This window comes from Siphateles boraxobius, unplaced genomic scaffold (genome assembly GCF_051911475.1).
Source record: "Siphateles boraxobius isolate OS27281-9 unplaced genomic scaffold, OSU_SipBor_1 6, whole genome shotgun sequence".
Lineage (NCBI taxonomy): Eukaryota > Metazoa > Chordata > Actinopteri > Cypriniformes > Leuciscidae > Siphateles > Siphateles boraxobius.
Genome location: NW_027509186.1, coordinates 21,649,988 through 21,667,938, shown reverse-complemented (window position 1 = coordinate 21,667,938; position 17,951 = coordinate 21,649,988). Strand labels below are relative to the sequence as shown.

Here is a 17,951-nt window from a genome sequence, read left to right as displayed (position 1 = left end):
GAAACTATTGACTCTCTTTTGCAGCACTATATACACAATTGGTGTGGGGTGGTGATGGCACAGTGGATAAGACACATGCCTTTGGTGTGAGAGACCCGGGTTCGAATCCACTGTGAAACACCAATGTGTCCCTGAGCAAGACACTTAACCCCTAGTTGCTCCAGAGGCGTGCGACCTCTGAAATATAGCAATTGTAAGTCGCTTTGGATAAAAGCGTCAGCTAAATGAATAAATTTAAATTTAAATTGCTCCTTTGCACTTAAAGAAGATTAAACAAAAAAGTCCAGCATGGTACAACGAGCACACTCAGGCCCTTAAGACAACAGCCAGAAAACAAAATTAGAGAGTTTTTTTGCATTTTATGGAAAGGGAGCACGATTGCGTACTGAGAGGCCTTAAAAGCTGCTAGATCTGCTTATTGTTCTACCCTATTAGAAGAAAATAAACAAAACACTAGGTATTTATTTGAAACAGTGGCTAAATTAACAAAAAAATAAAGCGTCAACCCCAGACATTTCCAAGCAGCACAGCAGTAATTACTTTATGAACTACTATATTTACAAGATTGATAATATAAGGGAGAAAATTATAATTATGCAACCGTCTACTACAGTATCACATCAGGCAGTGCATTGTAGTCTCCTTGAAGAAAAAATTTATTCATTGCTATAGGAGAGGAAGTATTTTCTAAACTCGTTAAATCATCTAAATTGACAACATGTATGTTAGACCCTATACTGACTAAGCTATTGCAAGAGATGCTTCCAGAGGTCATAGATCCTCTTAATACCATTAATTTATCTTTGTCATTAGGATACGTACCAAAAACTTTTAACCTGATGTAACCGTGGGGTCCCATTGCCACACTAGTCCCAACACATCAGAAACATCTGAATAAATAATCACTTTTAGTTGCGTTTATTATAAAAAGAGCAATAAAACTTAATCAACATAGACATTAAGTTGATTATTAAATGTCACAATTCACTTGTCTTACCATAGGAGTGACCAAGCCTGTGTGAAAATAGCGAAGAGTCATTGGCCACGGACCCGCCGCCCTAAGAGCACACACCACACGTGTACAATTCTCAAGAGGATAAAAATCACGTCTAAAAGCATATTCAGTGCATAATACCAACCACTCTACACTCCCAAATTAATATGCATGCAGTGCAGGAAATCTCACACCAGCTGCAGTGAAGGAAAGACCCAAACAACCCCAGAGGAAGTACTCCCACACAGGCTGGCTCCTAGGACACAAAGGAATACAAGTTAACACTCCACTGTACATATCACATCCAAACACAGCGGTTGGTCTAAACCAAACTCAAATAATATAATCAGTACAAAAAATAAGAAACCATAAATGAAACAAAAACCAGAAAATCATTATATAACTCAAACTTTAAGATTATTATAACGAAAAATAAATCATAAACAAAACAGCAGGGCCTAGACGTCAGAGGTCCACGTGCATAGGACTCCACAAAGGAGGATCTGCCAAATAAACACAAAACAAACCATAAATATCTAAAATGCAGATCCAAATAGACCTCTGACACAAACTCCATGCAACATCATTACACCGTCAACTTACAGAATTGTTAGATAATTAAATGATTAGACATAACATGTTAACACCAAACCAAACAATCTAACACACACATACCTCTGTCCTAATCCACGAGTAAAATATAGACTGGGTGAATGATTCGTGGCTATGGATTAAACACGCCATCCAGCGCTCGGCACTAGCCCATTTAAATCACCCACACGCTCACACTCTTGCATCAAGGACTTCCGCCCTGCGTTTAACATAAAATCAATAAATAAAAACATACTAACGTCTTTGTATTAGAACAAAACTGCCACACTCACAGCTCGCTATGACGCTTCGGGATCACAACACCGGAAGGAGACGGAAAAGGTCAAAGCGTTAGGAAGTTGCGCCATATTTATAGCGTGAAATATACACGCTCCGCCCCATACCGAATCCTTACTCACTCGGTCACACTGGCTATGATTAGGGATGGGAATTGATAACAATTTAATGATTCCGATTCCATTATCGATATTGCTTATCGATTTGATTCCTTATTGATTCTCTTATCGATTCTCATTGGGTGAGGGAATAAGTACAAATTTGTTTGTTTGTATTAACTTATTGAACTTATAACTTAACTTATTTGTTTGTTAATTATTATTAACTCGCTGACACAGCACAGAGTATTAGGGGTGTGAACCTACACTGGTCTCACGGTTCGATTACGATTATCATGTCATCAATTCAGTTCAATTCGATATCTCGATGCATTACATGCATAGCCTGGCTCCGCCCTCCTACGCACTTCCGCTCAATTTCATTTTCCTTCAGTACTACGTCTGGGATTGCGCTGTAGACTTTGGTTTTCTCCGATCAATTTTTTACCGGGCCAATCAGCGAACAGAGGGAGTGGCTGAGAACGATGACGTTGATGTCGACTCGTGCGTTATTTTGAGTTGTAGTTCAAAATAAGAAAGATGCGAGCGAAGCCATTCGGTCCGTTGTGGCAACGCTGCCGAATATCAAGAAGTTAAAGCCGGAGCAAGAACAATCTTTGCTTAGTTTTGTGTTTATGGCCATCCTCCCACGGGGTTCGGGAAAAGACATATGTCACGACCAAACGTTAGCGATTGGTTATGGCAGATAGAGTGACTCAGGGCAGATCCAATAGTTTTAGACTTCAATAGAATACCCGCCTACAAGGAAGTTAACGCTTGTCAATGGAGCGGTGCCAGACTCTCTGTACAAATGAAATGTACGAGAGTCTGGTAGAACCAGGCTATTACATGCACTGCATCCTCAATTTTCAATTTTACTTCAAAAGTGATGTGTGCGTGCGTGCGCGTGTGCGTGTTCGCCTGTTCGTGAAGTCGCAGTGACAGAAAGTGACATTCCAGTTTAAGTTTCATGGGACTAAAGTCTGTTCATGCTGTGTGTGTGTGGCCAAATGTTTCTGCATATTGGACCAAGTGTCGAGGTGTGCATGAGCAAGACACCCCTAACCCCAGCTGCTCCCGACGAGCTGAGTGGCGCCTTGCATGGCTGACACCGCCGTTGGTGAGTGAATGGGTGAATGTGAGGCAATATGTAAAGTGCTTTGGTGCCCATTGGGTCTGTGAAAGCGCTATATACTGTAAATGCAGTCCATTTACCATTATTGCGATCTCAAAATTGTTCAAAAACGTTGTCGGGATAATTCTGGTTCAAGTGGCTACGAGAAAGCGATAAATAATTCTTTATTATAAATTCTTAAGGCCAGACAAGTAGTATGTCGAGCGTTGGTTTGTAAAGAAGGACTACACGCCTGCGCACATATATAGCACATATAAATTCAAACGTGCATACTAAACACGTAATGCGCATGTACACACCATCTGCGTTTTCGCGGGTTTGCGTTTTTGAGGTTTGCACAGAGATAACCCTTTTTTTTTCAAAATTGTTCAAGGCTTGCACCTTGGAATCTATTTCAGGGTTTGTGTTCTCGAGCCACCAGGCACTGTTTTGTGCGGATGAGTGGGCCGGAACGTGTTGAGTGTTTTTTGTTAGAACTAGGGGTTTGCACGAATATTCGATCTGTAATTATTATTCGAAAATTAAAATACTATTCAAATTTTACTACGTTGCTTTGCTGGCGTAAATGCAGTGATTCCATGATAAATACCAAGCACTAACTCACAGTTATAATTAAATGCATTGGGTGGCGCTGTGGAGCGTGTTAACAAGTTGTTTGTATTTGATCACATAATGTTGTCATCTGCCTCGCGAAGTTTGGAATTACTTGAAAATTATCTTACTAAATGATCTTACAAAATGGAATTACTTTTGATCAAATTAATTAATGAATCTGAGTTATAATTTCATCACCACAATGAGAAATCACATGAAATCACAGCAGTCAAATGAGGAAAGACAGCTGTCCATCATTGCATTCACGACTGCAGGTAAGCGCAGCTTACATCTGATAGCAAAATTATTTTGAGACATACTTCCTTTAAGTTTCGTTGAAGAGATACTGGTTTAAAAACAATATAAACACGATAATGATATGCTGACTCCAGTGCATACGTACAGAACGTTCTGTACGACAACTGCACAGTCTGCTTTATTAGGCGTTTTTTTTTTTCATTCGCACTACTTGAGGTTGAATGCTTTTGTTCTTTATATTTTTGTTTACACATACTGTTTAGTGTTTTCATCTAAAAGAAAACTTTAACTTATATTGTAAGCGTGTTGTGTATATTGCCTAATCGTAAGCTTGCAGAAATGGTAAAATAAACGGATTTTATTTTAAAATAAAATCCGTTTATTAAATTTTCATTAAACGTAATTTAAATAAACGAATATTCGATTTTTATGAGCCCGCATATTCGAATGCAATATTTTTGAAAAATGGCCATCCCTAGTTAGAACGGTGTCGTGTTAGCGGCCCCTAAGTCAATAACTAATGATCTTTGCAATGGAAGTGAATCAATCAATCAAAACTAACTTTAGCTGGACAATAACTTTATTCTAGAGCTGCTGTAAAGCCAAAACAATCTCGGTTACTGTAATTTCCTATCATCACTGTAAAGCTGCTTTGAAACAATCTGTATTGTTAAAAGCGTTATATAAAAGAAGGTGACATGACTTGACTTTTCTTAATACTGACATATAAGGCATTGCATGGCTTGGCTCCACATTATTTGTCTGAATTGTTAAATTCCTATACCCCAAATTGTAGATTGTGATCTTCACAATCCAACTTGTTGGTTGTTCCTCATTCACACTTAAGATCTTTCTCTTCATATGCTCCTGCCCTTTGGAATTCTCTGCCTTTTAAACTTAGGGAAGCTTAGACCTATGAAATTTTTAAAGGTAGATGTGGCGAGCAGGACGAGGCCAAGGGCCGTGAGAGAGCGGCACGAGGCCGGTGGCGTGATTACTGATGAGCGTCACCTGCGCAACGCACCGGTCTCGTATCTCTCACGGAGGAGCTGAAGCATAAAAGGAGGAGCGACGAGAGTGGAGATAGAGAGAGGCCAGGCCTGGATTTTATGTTGTGTTTTGTTTGTTTTATTATATGTGACAGCAGGGCTATCCAGCACCACCCCAGGGCACCCCGGAGAAGATCGCCCAGCTGGTGGAGGACCAGATTGCAGCGCGTTGTGGAAACCGGACAGAGATTATTTTTTTCTCCCTCCCCTCTCTTGTCTCTGTCACTCCTCCTGCTTCCGTCTTTCTTTTCTCTCGCCTCGTCTATCCATACCCCCAGATACCGAAGCCACCGTGTCTGGTCCCCCCGGAGGATAGGGGAGGGGGAGTAGAGCGCAGTCACGTGGGTACCCCACGGCTTGAGAGGGGTGATGGGGGTATGTGGTGAGCAGGACGAGGTCGAGGGTCGTGAGAGAGCGGCACAAGACCGGTGCCGTGATTACTGATGACCGCCACCTGCGCGATGCACCGGTCTCGTATCTCTCACGTTTTGTTTGTTTTATTATATGTGACAGCAGTCGTCCGCGACTTTTTACTTTCGTTTTGTATTTGTTTATTTGAGAATTAAAAGTTTGCTGAATTTTCGTCCGTTCCCACCTCCTTCTTCCCATAACATCTAACCTCGTTACAGTAGACTTAAGACATATTTTTTTAAACTAGTATTTGTTTGTTGATGTTACTTTTATTACTTGAGCTATGTATTGCTTAATTTGTGTAAAGCGCTTTGAGAATCTGCTTTTAAAGGCATTTATAAAATAAAGTTATGATTATTATTATTATTATTAATTCACTTTACTGCAGTTGACTGTCTGTGTGGAGTTATACAGTACATACACATTTTATAAAAATTAACTAATTAGGCCTAAATATCTTACTGAATTGTTGTTTGTTTTGTTGTTTGATTTAAAGTTGGTTTAAGATAAAGATAGTTGAATTAATTTAGATACATTTAAGGTTAGCTTAATTCTAACAAAGATCTAAGATCATTTGGTTGCCACTTAATTTGATATTTTATCTAATGCAATGACATTCCTACTATTGTAATTGTGACTTAAGTGTGTTACTTTTTCTTTTCTTTGCCCACCAAACATATTTTGTTTTCCATTTTGTTAGCTGTATGTTCTAGTTGAGATTTAATCAGAAAAGTGATTCTGACTGTGTTGATCCAATCTTCCACCTGAATTTTAAACCCTCCTCTCTTCCACAGAAGATGGAAATGGCACAAGATTTTAAGGCAGATTCGTTTATGCCAAATACTACACAATGTGCAGCGTGGACCACTGTTTCCCTTGTTCCATATCCGTGGAGATCCATAATGTTCCATTAGAAATGACATCGCTCTCCACTGTAATTCACTGCTGCACCTTCTCGGCTCTCATCTCTCTCTCTTTGAGTAGGCCATGAGAACAGCGTCTGAATAATATATACATGGAACACTTTCTCCTGTGCCACTGAAATGCGCTTCTCAGCTCGTCAGGGAGAAAATGAAACCTCTCCTTTTCCACTGTCAGCTCCTCCTCGTGTACATTGGAGCACTGGATTGTGGTGAAGGGCCTGAATGCTAATGAGGAATCATCAAACGTGAACGTAACTCTTGAAGTACTGAGTCCTTCAAGAGGTTCGCCTGAAGACTTGTTCAGCTTGACACTGACAAGGTAAAAAATGATTTATGGCTTGTGACTCTAATTTTCCATTAAGTTAGCTTGGTGTCACGGAGAAGTGTTTGATTAGTCTGGAAGTTGTTTTGCATAACATTCAATACTCTATTTTTAATGGTCTAGAGATTCGGAAACCTTCCAAACATGTCCAGACCTAGACCCAACTTCCATTTCGTTTTGCACATAGTCACAAGGGCACTGGCAAATTAGCATGCTGTATCCTTGAGTCACGTAGGATGCTCCAGGTAATTAAAGTGAAATATTGCAGTGTGGAGGCGGAAGATGTGACTTATCCTCCTCTCCGCTTGAGCACAAATCCTTCACATTATAGACAGCGCAAGCTCCATTAATAACCCAGGCTACAGTTGTCAAGAATTTAGGGAGTCCTGTGGGAAAAGCTGAAAAAAAAAAGTCAGGAAGACGGAAAGAAATAAAATGCAGACTAGCATTGATGTGCAGCCATATGGCTCTGCATATTTTAGGATGATAAAGTCCTCCACTGAGGACAGAATAATACAGAGATGTCTCCACTAAGCAGGCAAAGGCACAAGGGTTAATGAAAAAGGTTAATTTTGTTCTTCAAAGCAAGCATGGACTTTCCAGTGATACAGATGCATCAATGGAACATCATAATGCCCACACACACACATATTATATATATATATATATATATATATATATATATATATATATATATATATATATATATATATATATATATATATATGTATCAAGTTGTGTGTTTTGAATTTTATGTCAGCTGTTTAGAATCAGAGCTAGTCTCATTTCAAAAGTTATGCCCTAATCACGATGCATGATTTTATCACGATTCTTTTTCATGTTGGTTTTACTATTTTGCAAGCGACTGAGCATTACAGCCAAACTAATGTCCCTCTTTTAAAAACAAAGCCTTACAAGGTAACATAATTTTAAATAAAACAGAATGGCAGACATTGCCGTGCTAGTGGCGACACATTACATATACACAACATATAGTATACAAATGAAATAAACAGTGTTTTAAACCGACACAGACACCACCATGTACACCGACACGGACACAGACATCGGCACCTGGAAGGACACCGGCACGGACAGCGACACACCAAAACAGACACACGGCAAGGTCACCGGCAAGGACACCAGAACGGGCACCGGCAGGAACACCGGCATGGACACACCGGCACGGACACCGGCTCGGGCACAGACACACTGACACCGGCATGGACCCCAGCACTGACACACTGACACCGGCAAGGACACCGGCACGGTCACGGACACACTGACACCGGCACGAACCCCCGGCACAGACACCAGCACGACATGGACACCAGTACAGACACACTGACACCAGCACGTAAACCTGGCACGGATATCGGCACGTACCCTGACAGGGACACACCGATACGGTCACACCGGCATGGAAACCCGGCAAGAACACCCGGCACGGACATCAGCACGTACACTACCACGGGCACGGACACCGGCACGGCACGGACAAATCGACACGGAAACCAGGCACGGGCACCGACATGGACACACCGGCAAGGAAACCTAAATGTTTGCTTTCACTTAAGACAGATCGACACAGACACGGACGCAGCGGCACGGACACTGACACACCGGCACGGACAATGACACACTGATATGGACATGGACACAGACTTAGAGAATACACATATGACCCGAAGGAAGCATATGGAAACACTGGGGTGTCCAGCCGCAGGTGGAATATTGCGCAGGCAAGAGACACTGGCGCCGACGTCAGGAGTGCTGGAGGAGCTCAGGGCTTTCGGGGAAGCTCACCTGAGGAGAATATTGCACGTATCCAGTCCGTGGAGTGGAATGGCGAGCAAGCGAAGAAACCTGAGCGGGTCCGGTACTAGCTGGTTGAAGTGAGTACATGAGAGGACACAGGCTCCACTTGGAGATTATAGAATCTGGCGAATGTGTTAGGTGTCGCCCAGCCTGCAGCTCTGCAGATGTCTGTTAGCGAGGCGCCATGCGCTAGAGCCCAAGAGGACGCCACACTCCGGTTGGAGTGGGTAGTCACACCAAGGGGGCACGGTCGACCTTGCTGCTGGTATGCCAAGCAATGGCGTCCACTATCCAGTGAGACAACCTTTGCTTGGAGAGAGCCTATCCCTTCAGCTTCCCACCATAAAAGACAAAGAGCTGGTCTGAGGTCGTGAAACACTGCGTTCTGTCTACATAGGCGCGGAGAGCGTGTACTGGACAGAGCAGTGCCAAGGCTGGGTCTGCCTCCTCCAGGGGCAGTGCTTGCAGGTTCACCACCTGGTCCCGGAAGGGAGTGGTAGGAACCTTGGGCACGTATCCAGGCCGGGGTCTCAGGATCACGTGAGAGTAAGCCGGCCCGAGAGTAAGCCGGCCCAGGCACACTTCGTCAACGGAGAATGCGTGCAGGTCCCCTACCCTCTTGATGGAGGCCAGTGCAACCAGGAGCGCTGTCTTCATAGACAGGAATTTAAGCTCGACTGATTGCAGGGGCTCAAATGGAGCACTCTTGAGGGCAGTTAGAACCACTGAGAGGTCCCAAGAGGGAACGAGAGGAGGGCGAAGCGGATTTAGTTTCCTCGCTCCTCTCAGGAACCTGATGACCAGGTCGTGCTTCCCCACCGACTTACCTTCGATGAGGTCATGGTGTGCGGCAATGGCGGCAACATAGACCTTCAGGATGGAGGGAGACAGCCTTCGCTCCAGCCCCTATTGAAGGAAGGAAAGCACAACGCTGATCGAGCATCTCCGGGGGACTTCTCGGTGAGAAGAGCACCAGCTGACGAAGAGGTTCCACTTCAATGCATAGACGTGTCTCGTGGACGACGCCCTAGCGGAAGTGCTGGTAGCCACCACCGCTGGTGGTAGGGTACTCAAACCTGCCTCGTCCCATCCAGGAGCCATCCAGGAGCCGATTCCAGAGATCGGGACGAGGGTGCCATGGGGTGCCCCGTCCCTGTGAAAGAATGTTCTTCCTCAGAGGATCAGCCAGGGAGGTGCTGTCGCGAGGAGTACTAGTTCGGGCAACCAGGCCCGGTTGGCCAGTAGGGGGCGACCAGGATGACCTGCTCCTCGTCCTCCCTGACCTTGCGCAAGGTCTGCGCAAGAAGGCTCACTGGGGGAACGCATATTTGCGGCCCCGCGGCCAGCTATGCGCCAGTGCATCCGTGCCGAGCGTGCCCTCGGTCAGGGAATAATACAGGTCGCAATGGGTCGAGTCGTGAGAGGCAAACAGATATATCTGTGCGTCCCCGAACTGGTCCCAAATCAGCTGAACCCACTGGGGATGGAGTCGCCATTCTCCAGGGAGGGGTTGAAGCCGTGAGAGCTCGTCGGCTGCACAGTTCAGGACTCCGGGAATGAAAATGGCTCGAAGCGACCTCAGATGCTTCTGACTCCATAAGAGGAGGTGGCGGGCGAGTTGCGACATAAGGCGCGAGCGTAGACCACCTTGACAGTTGATGTACGCTACTGTGGCGGTATTGTCTGATCGGACTAGTACGTGTTGACCCCTGAGCAACGCCCGGAAGCGGTGCAGGGCAAGGCGTACTGCCAGCAACTCGAGGCAATAGACATGCCATACTGCTCAACACTACATGCGAGAATCACTGAGCTTCAAGAGCAACCTTGCTCTACACCTAAGTGTGAAGAAATTCACTGAACTTCGGGAGCATTTCTGCTCAACACCTGTTGTGATAAATCTCACTGAATTTTTCAGGAGCATTTCTGCTCAACATGAGAGTGTGACAGAATGTCCATTGCGCATGGCGCCCCCCGTGGAGGCATCTGTTGAGACAACAACATGCCGGTAAAGCTCGTTGCAGGGGAACTCGGACCCATAGAAAACTGAGGTTCGACCACGGGGTGAGTACTGACGGTAGGTCGGAGTAACTGGTACTCGGAGGGTGCCGTGTTGCCATGCCCACCTCGGGACTCGGTCGCGAAGCCAAAGCTGAAGCGGTCTCATATGAAGCAATCTGAGCGGCGTATCGCGGCTGCAGATGCCATATGACCCAGGAGCCTCTGAAAAAACTTCAGTGGAACCGCACTCTTGTGCTTGATAGTCTAGGCAAGTCAGCAATGGCTGAGTGGAGAAGGCGACCAAGTCCATACCGAGAAAAGAGCTCCTCTGCACGGGGCAAAGTTTACTCCTTTCCCAGTTGACCCAAAGGCCCAGACGAGCTAGGTGCCGGAGCACTGGGTCCCTGTATTCGCAAACCTGGTCTCAGGAGTGAGCTTAAGAGCCAGTCACCGAGATAGTTCAGGATGCGAACCCCGTGTTCCCATGGAGGAACAAGGGCTGCCTTAAAAGTAGGCGTCCTTCAGGTTTATCGCTGCAAACCAATCCTGTGGCCGCACACATCCAGAAATGTGTTTGGCCAGGAGCATCTTGAACGGCAGCCTGTGAGGGGAGCGTTTCAGATGCTAGGTCCAGGATTGGCCGTAACCCACCAGACTTCTCCGGGACAATGAGGTACGGGCTGTAAACCCGGACCTCATTTCGGCTGGAGGGACAGTCTCAATCGCACCTTTCGCCAGTAGGGTAGTAACCTCCGCTCTCATGATAGGGGCATAGCCATCGACCAAAGTGGAGCGGACTCCCCTGAAGCAGGGAGGAGACCGTGCGAACTGAATCGCATAGCCGAGCCGATGGTTCGCGCGACCCAGCGGAACAGATAGGGAAGCTCTAGGCAGGCTCCCAACTGTGCCAGTGGCGTCAAGAACCACAGACGTCCCCCCGGTGGTGCAGCGAAGCGTAATGACCGGCCCAGACGTGGACGGCATAGCGGCCCGGTGTGGGGGCAAGGTCATAACCGCACCCAGACAGAGGAGGCCAGGGAAGGACCAGCGTTCCACGGGGGCCTGCTCTGTCAGGGGTCTGGTGACAGAGGGGGACAGGGGCGAAGCGGTCCGTGGAAGGAACGCCGTGTCAACCGCCTCTGGGACAGAGGGGGACAAGGAGAGCAAGGCTTGTGGGCGGCGCTCTGTGTCGTCCGAGAACTCTGTATGGTCAGAGACGAGAGAGTCAGCTCTTTCTGAATAAGGATTCTTCCCCAGCCCTCCACCGGGGAAAGGAGTGGCCCTGCTACCAACTCCTGGAAAGAACTGAGTCTCTGAGCAGCCCATCTCAAAAGTGCCACTTAACCCGGCGTTTAGTGGGGGGCGGGGCTGGAGAGGGCTGTGGCAGCCCCCCTACGGTCTTCCAGAGCCAGGCCCAGTGAACGGGCGGGGTTGGAACCGTGGGAGGGCGCCTTCGGCGGTGGGCAGACTGAGGGATCTGAGCGGACGGCGGGGCCGTCGGGCAGAATAACCTCAATCTGCTCACGGGTGGTTGAGAACTGTTGGGCAGAAGCACTCAACCACGCTGCTGAAGAGGCCGACCTGGGAGATGGGGGTGTCGAGCAGACGGGTCCGCCCAACATAGTGCACATCAGACTGGTCAGCCCCAGAATGGCAAACATCAACTCCCAGAATGGTAAACATGACTCCGAGAGCGTACGGCCACTTTCGTCGCTCGGAGAGCAAGGTCAGTGGCGGCGCGCAGCTCACTGAAGAGCCTCGGGTCAGTCCCGCCCTCCTGCATGTCCATGAGCATCTGGGTCAGGTAGACCAGCAGAACAGTCATGGGGTGCAGTGAGGCGGCTGCCTGTCCTGTAGCACTATAGGATTTCGCCACAGATTAGTGTAGATGAAAAGAACTACAGGCTTTGGACGGGTGCTTAGGATTGCGCCGGGAAGCACTCTGAGGACACAGTAGCATGGCAACAGAGCGTTCAACCGGACCCCAGTGTACCCATGGCGGCCCCTGAGGGGAGGAAAGGCGGATGAGACCAACGAGCGGACCCGTGATCTCATCATGCACGTCCGGGAGGAAAGATATTGGGGTTTGCCGTTGACGCGGGTCGGCGGCCTCACCCAAAAACCAATCGTCCCGGGAAAGCATGGCCGTCATCTCCGGATCAGACTCAGGCACAGCCGTATGCACACCAGAGGGTGGCAGCTGTGACGAGTCGTCATTTCCAGAAAAATCAAGCCCACCTAGTGATGCTGCTACAGACACAGCATCATCCCCTGTAGCTTCAAATGAAAACACACCAAGACTAATGACTAACAAGAAACACCTGTGAACAATCAAAGCGATCAACCAATAAGAATATGACATGCCCCCTCACATTTGTTGGCCGCGTACATTATTGAGGCTGTCTCATTTCAGTAAAGCAACTGCTATTCCTCATGAGGCGTAATTACTGTAATTTATTTCTTACTTTGGAATGTAATGGTTGCATTTCTGAAATGAGACAGCCTTGATGACGTACTGAATGCAGCCAACAAATGCAAGGACGCAACCTTCAAAACAACGCACAGCAAGTAAAATTTGCCTTTTTCTTTGTGTCTTGGAGTTACTTGAAAACACTGTGATGGAATTAATTGTAATCATTTGGTAGAGCTATGTTTTCTAAAACAGATTCAGTTACAGCTGACTAATTTAAATTTTTCATATTTCTAAAAAAAAAAGAGCTACTTTTAGCATATATCTTGTGGTGTGATTAGCTACTACTAGACTGAAGCCTCTCACTGATCGTAGGTAATTGAGTTGCAATCAACAATATGACGCACACGCTGTCCATAGTTGTATGTTTAACCTAGGTCTTAACAAAACCAAACAAAAGCAGGTCACCAGAAGAAAGTGACAATAGCACTGAGATTTAACTGCATACAAATTAACGAATCAGAAGGTGAGGTGTTAGAGACCAGCTTTATCTTAAATGCCGACAGCATTTAAAATGAGTACTTGAAAGTGTCTGGAGTTCAGCTTTCCTGTTAAGCTAAAAGCTTCTCACAAATAACAGTGTCTTTGTTGCTGATTCAGTGTCTCTCGGACAGTGTTCCATTGTGTTCCATTGAAATGCATGCAGCAAGAAGGAACATCCATACTGAATACTATGATGAAAGAGATGTATGTAAACAAATAATAATGTTAAATGAATAAACCATGAGTTGTGTTTATCAATGATGCACACATTATGCACAAAAATCTGCCCTTTTAGCCATTTAAAAGTGATAGCTGCTTGATAAGAAAATATGTATGTGCATGTGTATTGTGCTTCTCTTTTATTCATCCTCTAGAGGGAACATTTTTAATTACTGAACAGTAATTCATACTTTTAAAGCATATGGTGTTGTAAAGGAGATTCATCTATTCATAGAGAAATGTCTATGATCTCTGAATATGAAGCACCAGAAATGTCCATTAGCACAATCATATTCCAGTGTTTCCCATATGACTAGAGGAACATTTGCTGCAACCAGCTAACAACCATATGTTCTAAGAATGTTTTGCTAACGCTGCAATTAAGTTATGAAAACATTATTTCTGAATAATTTCTAATAATATTGATGTAAAAAATACTGTGGCAAAAAAGTTTAGAAAATATGCTGCATTGTGCAGTGTTTTGTTTACCTCACTGATACACAGTTGCTAAATCACTAACAAATCAAAATGTACAATGTCTCTCTACATGCTGTATTTGGATTCACAATCAAATCACATAATCATAACAGCAATCAAATATTGGGCACATTCTACAGTGAGAAAATCTGCCCATGTTGTGCACATCAAACTAAAAAGTAGTTTGCATCTTCTACACACCCACACACAAGTAAACACACACACTGTGGGTGGATCCCCAAGGTAGTAACAGAATGGTTAAATTTATCCAATAACATCACCTTGTGGCAATTATATTTTTAGTATTCAGCCTTATTATTGACGTTACAAGAATGCTCCGACTTCCAAACTCCTTCCAGTATTCATTGTGTAGTTGCTCAATGTTGTTACCAGTAAAATTTGTGTTCTTTGCCACCACTGCAAGTACACATGGGATTCGGCTTCTCTCTTAATCAGAATTTAGCTAAACATTGGAAAATACACAAAGCAAAGGAGATTAACACATTCTTAATCACGATGGAGGTATAGACACATAAACATCTCATATCCTCTAACTTCACCAAACTTCCAGCATCTTTTCTTTGCACTTTATGCGCATGCCAATTTGCATATTATGACTTACACTAATTACAGGCCTCATTAAGGCAGTGTTCCTCTGAGGTTAGCTGAAGCATGTGCTTGTCTGCCATTGTGAGCTGTCACTGAGAACTGCTCCTGCTAGCTTAATGATGAGAATGTGTCCTGCTTCATAATTAGACGTAAAAATGATCTAGTGATGACAAAAACTCCACAGATGTGTTTGAAAGCAGGCATGAAAAATCACATTTTGAATTATTTGTCATTTACATTTTTTATGAGGCATGAATCCAAATGTGTATTCTAATGAATTAACACAGCTAGATTGAGAAAACACAACAGAACAGCTGTAATTATAATGCCATCTTTCTAAATCATGTCCTCAAAGTTATCATTAGCATACAGGATTGCTTATGTTTACCATAAGGGACCTGGTTCACTCAGAATGTGAATGTCAGCAGAGAGGATTCTGTAATTAATCTATATTTGCGGTTGACATTTTTTCATATTTCTAAGATAAATGTTATTAAGAAGTTTTGTGGGTCCAGAGAAAGAAGCAATCCTGTTCAGTGAAGTGCAGCTGAGTCACGGGCTGCTGTTCAGCTCAATCTGTAATATCACTACATTAATGCACCAAGCTCAAACTACTCATGTTGTACTTGAATAAGCATTTATCTTACAGAACTGGGTCCAGACACAGATGAAGTTGTGATAGATTTTTCCCTAAAACTAACTACGTCCTATATTTATACTCTAGCGCGTCTACACATCGACGTCAGCTGAACCTACTAACCCTAACTTGCTGCACAGCATGCTAATAACTGACAGACTTCAGCAAATGTCCTTTAAATGCTTTAATCACGGCCGGGAAATCTTCCCGAACAGTTCTCAGAGAATCTCTCCCAAGAAGAAGCTTTAAGAATGGCCGGAGGATCTCAGACAAATTCCAGTGAGAATCCCACCAATAAACACAAATACAAGCGTTTTTTTTTTGGAATAGGGGAATGGGCAAAATGACATGATGCATTACATAATTTTCCTACAATTTGATTTCAAGTTTAGACATCTGTCAAGTTTCAATTACCATATTTGTTATTTTTACACTCACACAACCAAAGTCATGAGTTTTCACCAAAGGGGAAACATACATTTCTAATTCAAAAGCATATGAATGTTGTTCCTGCAAGAAAAACAAATGTTAGTTATGATTAATTAAAAAATCCATCACAAAGTCTAACCATTATTTTGACTACACAACAGGGACATTTCATCAACAAAACAAATGCAGTAAAAGCCGAGACCTAATTGAATTTTAAAAAAGTATACCTTTACACCTGGCATTTGGACTTAAAATTGTTGCAAGTCTAAAAACACATTAAGATGAAGCGCTGAACCAAACTGTCCCTATTATCCCATCCACATAATTTGCTTTTTCTCTCATAATAGAGTTTAAAAGGCTTTTTGAAACATTCCATGAAAACATGTTATTCAGTGGCAGTTCATACTTTCAAGAAAAATTCTGAATTCTGAATTTTTATAGGCTATAAAAGCTGAACTATTCATTAAACAGTATGGGTCACCCACACACTCTTTTTGACATTCTCTGTGGGACATACAAAATATTTTCTTTTTGGCAGAGAGGCTAGAAGTCTCTCCCCAATAATGCAGTTAGATTGCACCTGCTTTAAGTTCTGGTGTGATTTCTGCTGTATTTTTCATAGTGGTTCCACAATTGAATGCTGCATCTGTTTGAGTCTATACAAAGAATCGACTCATTAGAATCATTTAACAGGAAGTTGGACTACTCTGGATGGCTTTGGTGCTTGAGGTCCGAGGCTATTGGCCCCACCATGCACGCTGTTAGCCCTGGCTCGTACTGGCCCGACAGTGGAAAAGCGGCTATTGAATGTCTAAGTTAATCACTGTTTGCAGATTCCACATAAATGAATGAGAATTGCCATAAACTAAATCATACCCGTCACAAAATTGTCCGTGACTTCTCTTATTTAATAGTATTTTTTAGGAGCAAACTCTAAAAATAGATAAATCAAAAACAATTGTTTAAAGGTAAAAATGTTGAAGATTAACCGATAGGCAGTTGATTCATTTAAAGATAAGCTGTTTTCTCACAAAAGCAGTTTATTCAACATAGTAAAGGCATTCATCCATTGACAACCTTTAAAAAAAGAGCATCTGGTCTGCTTGCCTGCATTTGCTAACCTTGAAGGCTTGCCTTAAAACAGCTTTGGGAGAATGATAAAGAAGTTGTGATAGTCTTTTTCCCTATTGTGAAGTATATCGAAGTAAAACAGCTTCTCAAACAAAAAAATAGTAGACTTAATTTTGTCCATCAGGAATGGATTGGACAGTTGTGGTTTGCAATGCTACAATCTCATGTGATTGACAGGTTGTCTTGCCCTCAGACACAAACACATTATCAGAAAAGTTATATTATGAGGGCACATAAAAATAAAAAAAGAAGAAAAAAAGAATGATGTCCATGGCTAAATCATTTATAATAAATACTGCAACAGTCCGTTTAAAAAAAAAGAATTCCATTTTAATTTCATGGTGACTTTAGCAGAACCGAGAGTCATTCACATTCAAAAGGTAAAGTTACTTCACAAATTACATTCTAATTAAGTCTATTTCAATTTGCAACGTGCTGCCGATCTTATTTCAGCAGGCTTTATAGGACAGAGAATCGGAGTGAAGAGTCATTTCATCTTTCACCCCTTCCATTCTTAATTGGTAAGTGTGACAGTCCTCAGAGAGAGTCGGTAGGTTTGACACCACCCACTAAATTTAGTTACTTTGAGTTGGCTATATCTTTATTAGTGAGAAAATAGAAAGAGAAATGAAAACTGAAAACTCTGTGAATTTAAACTAGAATTGCTGAGAGAATTTTATTTAAATTAAGCTCCTTTGACCACCCCCTTTATCTACTTGCATGACGCACTGTAAGGCTGTGCTTCTTCCGAATGGCAGTTCGACCTCAGAAGGACGAGTGAGCAGATACTGAAGCTGATGAAAAGCAGCATTTAGCTGACTCCAGATCATCTGTGGGAATAATCTGAAAAATAAAGCAAAGTAGCCTACCCATTGACTGCATTTTAATGGTCTGCCACTCAGATTGTGACCACAGCACACTCAGAAGTCACATGCTTTCATGTGAATCACAGAAACAAAAATATCTCTCTATTTTGGTGGTGAGGCCAGAAATCGCCAAGTGGGTGGA

At 43.7% G+C, this 17,951-nt stretch overlaps 1 long non-coding RNA gene across 2 annotated transcripts in view; it reads left to right on the top strand.

Moving 5' to 3' along the window:
• The first annotated feature begins 12,979 nt into the window (after positions 1 to 12,979).
• LOC143715631 (uncharacterized) overlaps positions 12,980 to 17,951 on the top strand; it is a 47,931-nt gene continuing 42,959 nt past the window's right edge. The window contains exons 1-2 of one of the 2 annotated variants that reach the window (XR_013195842.1): positions 12,980 to 13,056; positions 17,400 to 17,464. This is a non-coding gene — a long non-coding RNA (uncharacterized LOC143715631). Of the gene's footprint in view, positions 13,057 to 17,396; positions 17,465 to 17,951 lie in introns of both variants that reach the window. The other variant, XR_013195843.1, reaches the window with a different exon arrangement.